The following is a 6,120-nucleotide window of genomic DNA, read 5'->3' as shown; positions in this document are numbered from 1 at the left end:
ATAATTAACACCTAGGTTTTCACTCACAGTTGTGAGACCCTGTCCTCCTCCCAAAGTTGGAATGAAGAGAGACAGGAGATTGTCCTTGTACTTCTGCTATTTATTCTGAGTTGCCTCCAAAGCACAGCTTGACTATGCTTGTTTCTCAGCTTCGAGCGCAGGAGGAGGGATAAGGCTTGTTCATGTCACGCTGTTCTTTGGAGGCAGTCAAAGCATTGCAGAAGCACAGCTAGGAATGAAAAGGAATTTGTGTGTTCTTCACATTAGTGTATATCTACTCAATTCACATTTCTTAAACCAATATGCATAGCAAGCACAGGTATTTTTTTAATTCAAACTCTTCTAAGCTTTGTGATTAATTTCTCCCACCATAAAACTTCTAGAAATCTTTATTTTAAGAGAAATATGGATGCAAAAATGTATTTCATCACTGCAAAATTGTGTACAAAAATGAGTATACTCTGAGAAATTTGCAAAAAAAATTGCGTAATGTTATACTATTATTATACTTCACTTTTCCTCATCAGAAATCAGGGCTGTTAGGTAGCTATATAAAGTTGCACTTATTTTAAATTTTTAAAAATCTAACTGACTATATTGCATGTTTGCTAAACTATAAAAATACAATAGAAGCAGACAGTTGCAAAAGACAAATCAGACACAGGGTACTAAAGCCAGAGTGTGTATTTTTGGGCAGATTTTTTCCTGAAAGAAAACACAATGGATTTCACAAATAAAAATACAAAATAATTAATGCTGCTCTGAAAACACCAACTAAAATAAATTTAAAACACCACATTGTTACTAGATCATCAATGAAATATTTTTAACAGTGACCAAAGATAATCAAATTTTGTAGACCACTCTTCTATTTACCAGTCTGCTATACACTTCAATGTGTGTATGACTTTTCTCTTTCATGGTTTCAACTCAGTGAAATACCTCTTCCTAACAGTTTGGTGAGCTTACCACATAGGAAACCATCTTCAAAGTATTAGCTTCTTAGAAGGATCACTTATCAGCACAACAGGCTACAGAGAAATCAATAGGGCTTGTTGATCTTCTGCACTAGCAATTAAATAGGGCTTCCTCCTTGTAGCCTGCAAAGATCAAACTTTGACTCTTGGAAGAGAGACCATTAAACTTTTCTAATTTACAGGAGTTGAAATAAAACAATGGATGCCTGCTTTCACAATGGTTCTCTATACACTAGTAGAAAGAATTTGGGATGGAGCCAGAAGAAAGAGAATGATTCTAAGATCAATCTAGTTACCAACCTGTTTGGCTTGGATCAAGATAACACTCTTTTAATTTGTTAATTTATCATGCATTGCATCTTTATTTTGAGTGTAAGATCTTCTGGACAGAATCAGATTGAATGTATTGGGTAGAACATGAACTAAAGGTGCTGAAACCTATCGTCCTTATCTTTTTTACTGCCTAACATTGACATTATGCATAGCTCAAGACTGGAAAATACTAAAGAGTTAAGGAGTGGTTTCAGGAGTCTCTGTAGTGTAATGTACTGACTACATAATTGCAAAGAAATTTCCCCACTGTTGCTGATTAATGTATTCTTGGCTATAGTACTGAGCACCCATGTTTTGTCACCACAAGAGGATATCAAGAATCAAAAGAAGTTGGTAGGAGGGGGTAATTATTGGTCTTGAAATTTTGGTCAAGACAGGCTGTCAGCTTCTTCATAAGATCTTATGTCCACCTGACTCCAAAACACCAAGTGTTGTAGTCTGGCAAGCATCGGAGTATTTTTCTGAATGTTCAGAAGATGAGGAAGATGATGAGTTCCAAAATGAAGTGTCTGCAAGTGTTTGGAGGGAATTGCAGTCAGACTAGACTGACGTTTTGGATTCTTCAGCTTGTTCCCAGACAACATGGGAAAATTAAATTACCAGTTCCCTCGAAAAAAGGGCTTGGGAAGATGATGAGTTTTCAAGGGATTATAAATTAGACCTGAGAACGCAGGGCGTGAAAAGCCGGCAAACTAGATATTTGCAGAGGATTCGAGAAAAGACCTCGAGATCCAGATATGTTAAGCATGATGTCATGGCTGTCTTGGAGGGCCTAAATTAAGTGGTTTCGTTTCAGACCTTTCAGAGGAAACAACGTTTCTTGTTTCATGTGTTTTTCAAGGTTCTTGTTTCATGTTCCTACTCATGCCTATGTATCTTTGGAGAATTTACCTTGGAGAATTTCCTGTCTTCATGTCGATGGATATACCTTTGGATTAATGTGATGCTATTGGATTTTGGGTTCTAACCTGGCATTGTTAGATGCCAGGCTACTGAACTCTGGCTTCTTTTGAAAATTGCATTTTATATCTTTAGTGACTCTTTTGTATTTTGTCTTTTTCCTTTTTATATATATTTTCTAGGGCTGGGCGGTTTCGTTTCGTTAATTCGTAATTCGTAATTTGTTAATAATTCGTTATTTTTTTCAATTACAAAACGATAACGAACCATTCTGGAGCAATTTTTTTAAAAAACGAATTTTTAAACACGTTTTGTAAATGCTTCGTATTTCGTTATTGTATTCGTTTCGTTATTGTTCTGAGGTCGTTTCGTTATTATTTCCGCATGTCTGGGGCAAGTTTTTTGTTTAATTAGTGAAAAAAAATTATAATATCACACCAACAGTCAACAACAGAGGGAGAGGGAAGCTTCAGAAGTTTTTGGAGGTTTTTTAGCGTATTTCGCGGTCGCGTCCGCCATTAACGAATCGATTCGTTAATGTTTTGTAATTTTTTTCACATTTACGAAATTTCGTAAATACCGAACTTTTTAAAGGGAAAATTTTGTAATTATTTTAAATATCGAAACAAAAAAAAACCCCAAATACAAATCGATTTTAGAAACAAATTTTTCCGTTGTTACCCAGGCCTAATATTTTCTTTAATAAACATTATTTTGTTGGAGTACTGGGCTCTGTGCCAGGACATCCGTAGGGATACCAATGTGCTTGTTTATAAAGCTATTGTCCTCCCAACCCTGCTACACACCTGCAAGATGTGGACTATCTGTAGATGTCACATGCAACTCCTAGAACAATTCCATCAGTGTCGCCTCTGAAAAATCCTGCAAATCTCTTGGGAAGATAAGCAGACAAATGCCAGTGTGCTGGAAGAAGCAAAGACCACCAGCACTGAAGCAATGGTCCTCCATCATCAACTCCGCTGGACCGGACACATTGTCCAGATGCCCGACCACCGTCTATCGAAGCAGTTACTCTACTCCAAACTCAAGAATGGAAAATGGAATGTTGGTGGTCAGGAAAAGAGATTTAAAGATGGGCTCAAAGCCAACCTTAAAAACCCTGGCATAGAAACAGAGAACTGGGAATCCCTCACCCTTGAGCGCTCCAGCTGAAGGTCAGCTGTGACCAGCAGTGCTGTAGAATTTGAAGAGGCACGAATGGAGGGCAAAGGAGAGAAATGTGCCAAGAGGAAGGCGCATCAAGCCAACTCCAATCGGGTCCACCTTCCACCTGGAAACCAATGCCCTCACTGCGGGAGAACATGCAGATCAAGAATAGGGCTCCACAGTCACCTACGGACCCACTGTCAGTACACCGATCTTGGAAGAAAATCCTACTCGGACAATGAGGGATCACCTAATTAAGTAACTGGGCTCTGGTATGGTGAAAAGGGTGTTCCAGTGCTAGAGTGCAACACCAAGGGTTGTTGTTGAGATTTTGTATTTTGAGTGCATCTCTTTGCACAAAACTTCCAGCTTTTCCTTTTGTACGTAATGATGCACTCAAAGAGCAAGCAAACAAGCAAAAAAAAAAAAAAAGAAAGAAAAAAGAAAAAAGACAAGGCTGGTCACACACTCACAAATCCTTTCACCATTCCAACTTCTACTTTGCCATACATCAGCACAACAGTAGCGGGACTATTTAGTTTTGCTAATTTTACATAATTGCACAACAATGATTTCTCCATAATAGAGATAGAGAGACCTACATAGATTTCTTGGTGACCTTACATTTACCATGTGAGGACAAATGCAGAAAAAATGTCCAATCCCTACAACGTTTACGCATAGGACTTTTTGTCATGACTATGAAGCTAAGGATTTCAAAAATCATAGAATCATAGAATCATAGAATTGGAAGAGACCTCATGGGACATCCAGTCCAACCCCCTGACAAGAAGCAGGAATATTGCATTCAAAACACCCCTGACAGATGGCCATCCAGTCTCGGTTTAAAAGCCTCCAAAGAAGGAGCCTCCACCACACTCCAGGGCAGAGAGTTCGACTGCTGAACAGCTCTCACAGTCAGGAAGTTCTTCCTCATGTTCAGATGGAATCTCCTTTGTCAGAATGACCAATAAGTTTTCTCAATATGACCAAAATTTACTGTGAACTCACTGGGTTCATCTTTTCCTTAACACATCTAATATACTATTTGGGTTTCCCAACTTTTCATTCCGATCTTGTTGGAATGCCAGCATGTTGTCATCATTTCTAGTCCAGTTTGTTCTGGCAGAGTGACATTCAGACCAAACATAGCTTGAAACTACCTGAGTGTGGATGATGGAAAGTTCTTTTTTGCACACACCTGCCATATAGATACACACTGGTCTGTAACAACAGCCATCCAATGCTATAAAGTAGTTTAGAAAAAATGCAGATGTATACAATATAACCCTTATATTTTTGGCAGAAACATTCATAATCCCATCTTCATATCCATGGATACCTAAAACCATTGAACCCTATATTTGCATTATATATCAGCTGGAAGCATACTGGAGAACCCAGAGAGACCCACAAAGACATCTTGGAAGAAATAATTTTTGGAGCAGGTTAAATGGAACCTTGGATAAATAGTCCCTGATTAAGGAGGCTATACTATAATTATGTGACCTAAAATATGGCAGTCCTCCCACATATGCCTCCCTAAAAAGAAATCTGTTTGAGCCGGAAGTCAATAAGTGCCTGCATCTTTAATGTTTGAGATGGACAGTAGCTCTTATCTTTGCATTCCAGCAAGTCTGGATGAAAAGTAGTAACTTGCATCTAAATCCCCCTGACTCAGCTTGCAATCCCCATCTTCGGAGAGAGTCCAGTAGCAGAACTAATGGCCACAACATCAAACCAGATTTTTTTGGATGTTATGCTTGCCTCTACCTTCCCTCATCTCCCCATTTTTAATGCCATCCAGCCTGATGAAAAATAATAGAGAACTTGACAGTTCATATACTTTTGGAACAGTCTGACCGATCTTAATAAAGATATTACTTAATTCTCCTTGTTGTTTCAATTTATGGAAAACATAACTGTTTGTTATTTGTAACTTTAAATGCAGGTGAAACGTCAGGAGAGAATGCCTCCAGACCATGGCCATACAGCCCGAAAAAACCTACAACAACCCAGTTTATTATAGTCGTTGTTGCATGCCATCAAGTTATTTCAGATTCTAAAGAAAACTGATCATGAGGATTTCTTGGCTTTATTTGTTCAAAGGATAATTTGCGTATGCCTTTGTCTAAGACTGAGATAAGGTGACTTATCCAAGGTGGCTTTCCTTGTTTCCAGGATCATAGACTAATACTCAAACCGCTTACACAGGCTAAGGATTTAATGATGTGCCAATGTAGTGTGACCTGTTATCACAGTTGGAATACTTTTGACCTGGATCCAACTTGTAGCTTCATTTTGCCTTCTTTCTCCCATGGTGCTAACCTCTAGAAATTAAGTTTGCGCAGGGGCCATGCTAATCTTCTCTGTATCGTTCCAATTTTAGTATATGTGCTGCCGAAGTGAGCACAACCTCTAGAAATTAAGTTTGGAATAGAATAAGACTAAGGAAATTGGAATTCCTTAAATGTGATGGCATGTTATGTTTTGCAGCAAGGCATACAAAGTAATGTGCATCAAGTCATAGTTTGCATTACCTAAATTACTAGGTTTTACATAAAGGGTAAAAAAAAAAGAAAGGGATAGATAAGAATTTATTCAATAGTAGCTGTTAATTAAAAGAACATCTGGAAACTACTGATGGAATATACTATGGAAGACATAATTCAGTCTGCAGAGGCATCTTAGACCCAGAAACGGGTATAGCTTATAGAACTGAGTAGTCCTGTACTAGTCCACA

At 38.2% G+C, this 6,120-nt stretch overlaps 1 pseudogene; it reads right to left on the bottom strand.

Moving 5' to 3' along the window:
• Positions 1 to 5,690: 5,690 nt before the first annotated feature.
• Positions 5,691 to 5,790, bottom strand: LOC137097039 (U6 spliceosomal RNA; annotated as a pseudogene).
• Positions 5,791 to 6,120: the final 330 nt, after the last annotated feature.

The sequence above is a fragment of the Anolis sagrei genome, chromosome 4 (assembly GCF_037176765.1).
Source record: "Anolis sagrei isolate rAnoSag1 chromosome 4, rAnoSag1.mat, whole genome shotgun sequence".
NCBI lineage: Eukaryota > Metazoa > Chordata > Lepidosauria > Squamata > Dactyloidae > Anolis > Anolis sagrei.
Note: the sequence above shows the minus strand (reverse complement) of the source record. Positions and strands in the feature narration are given on the sequence as shown.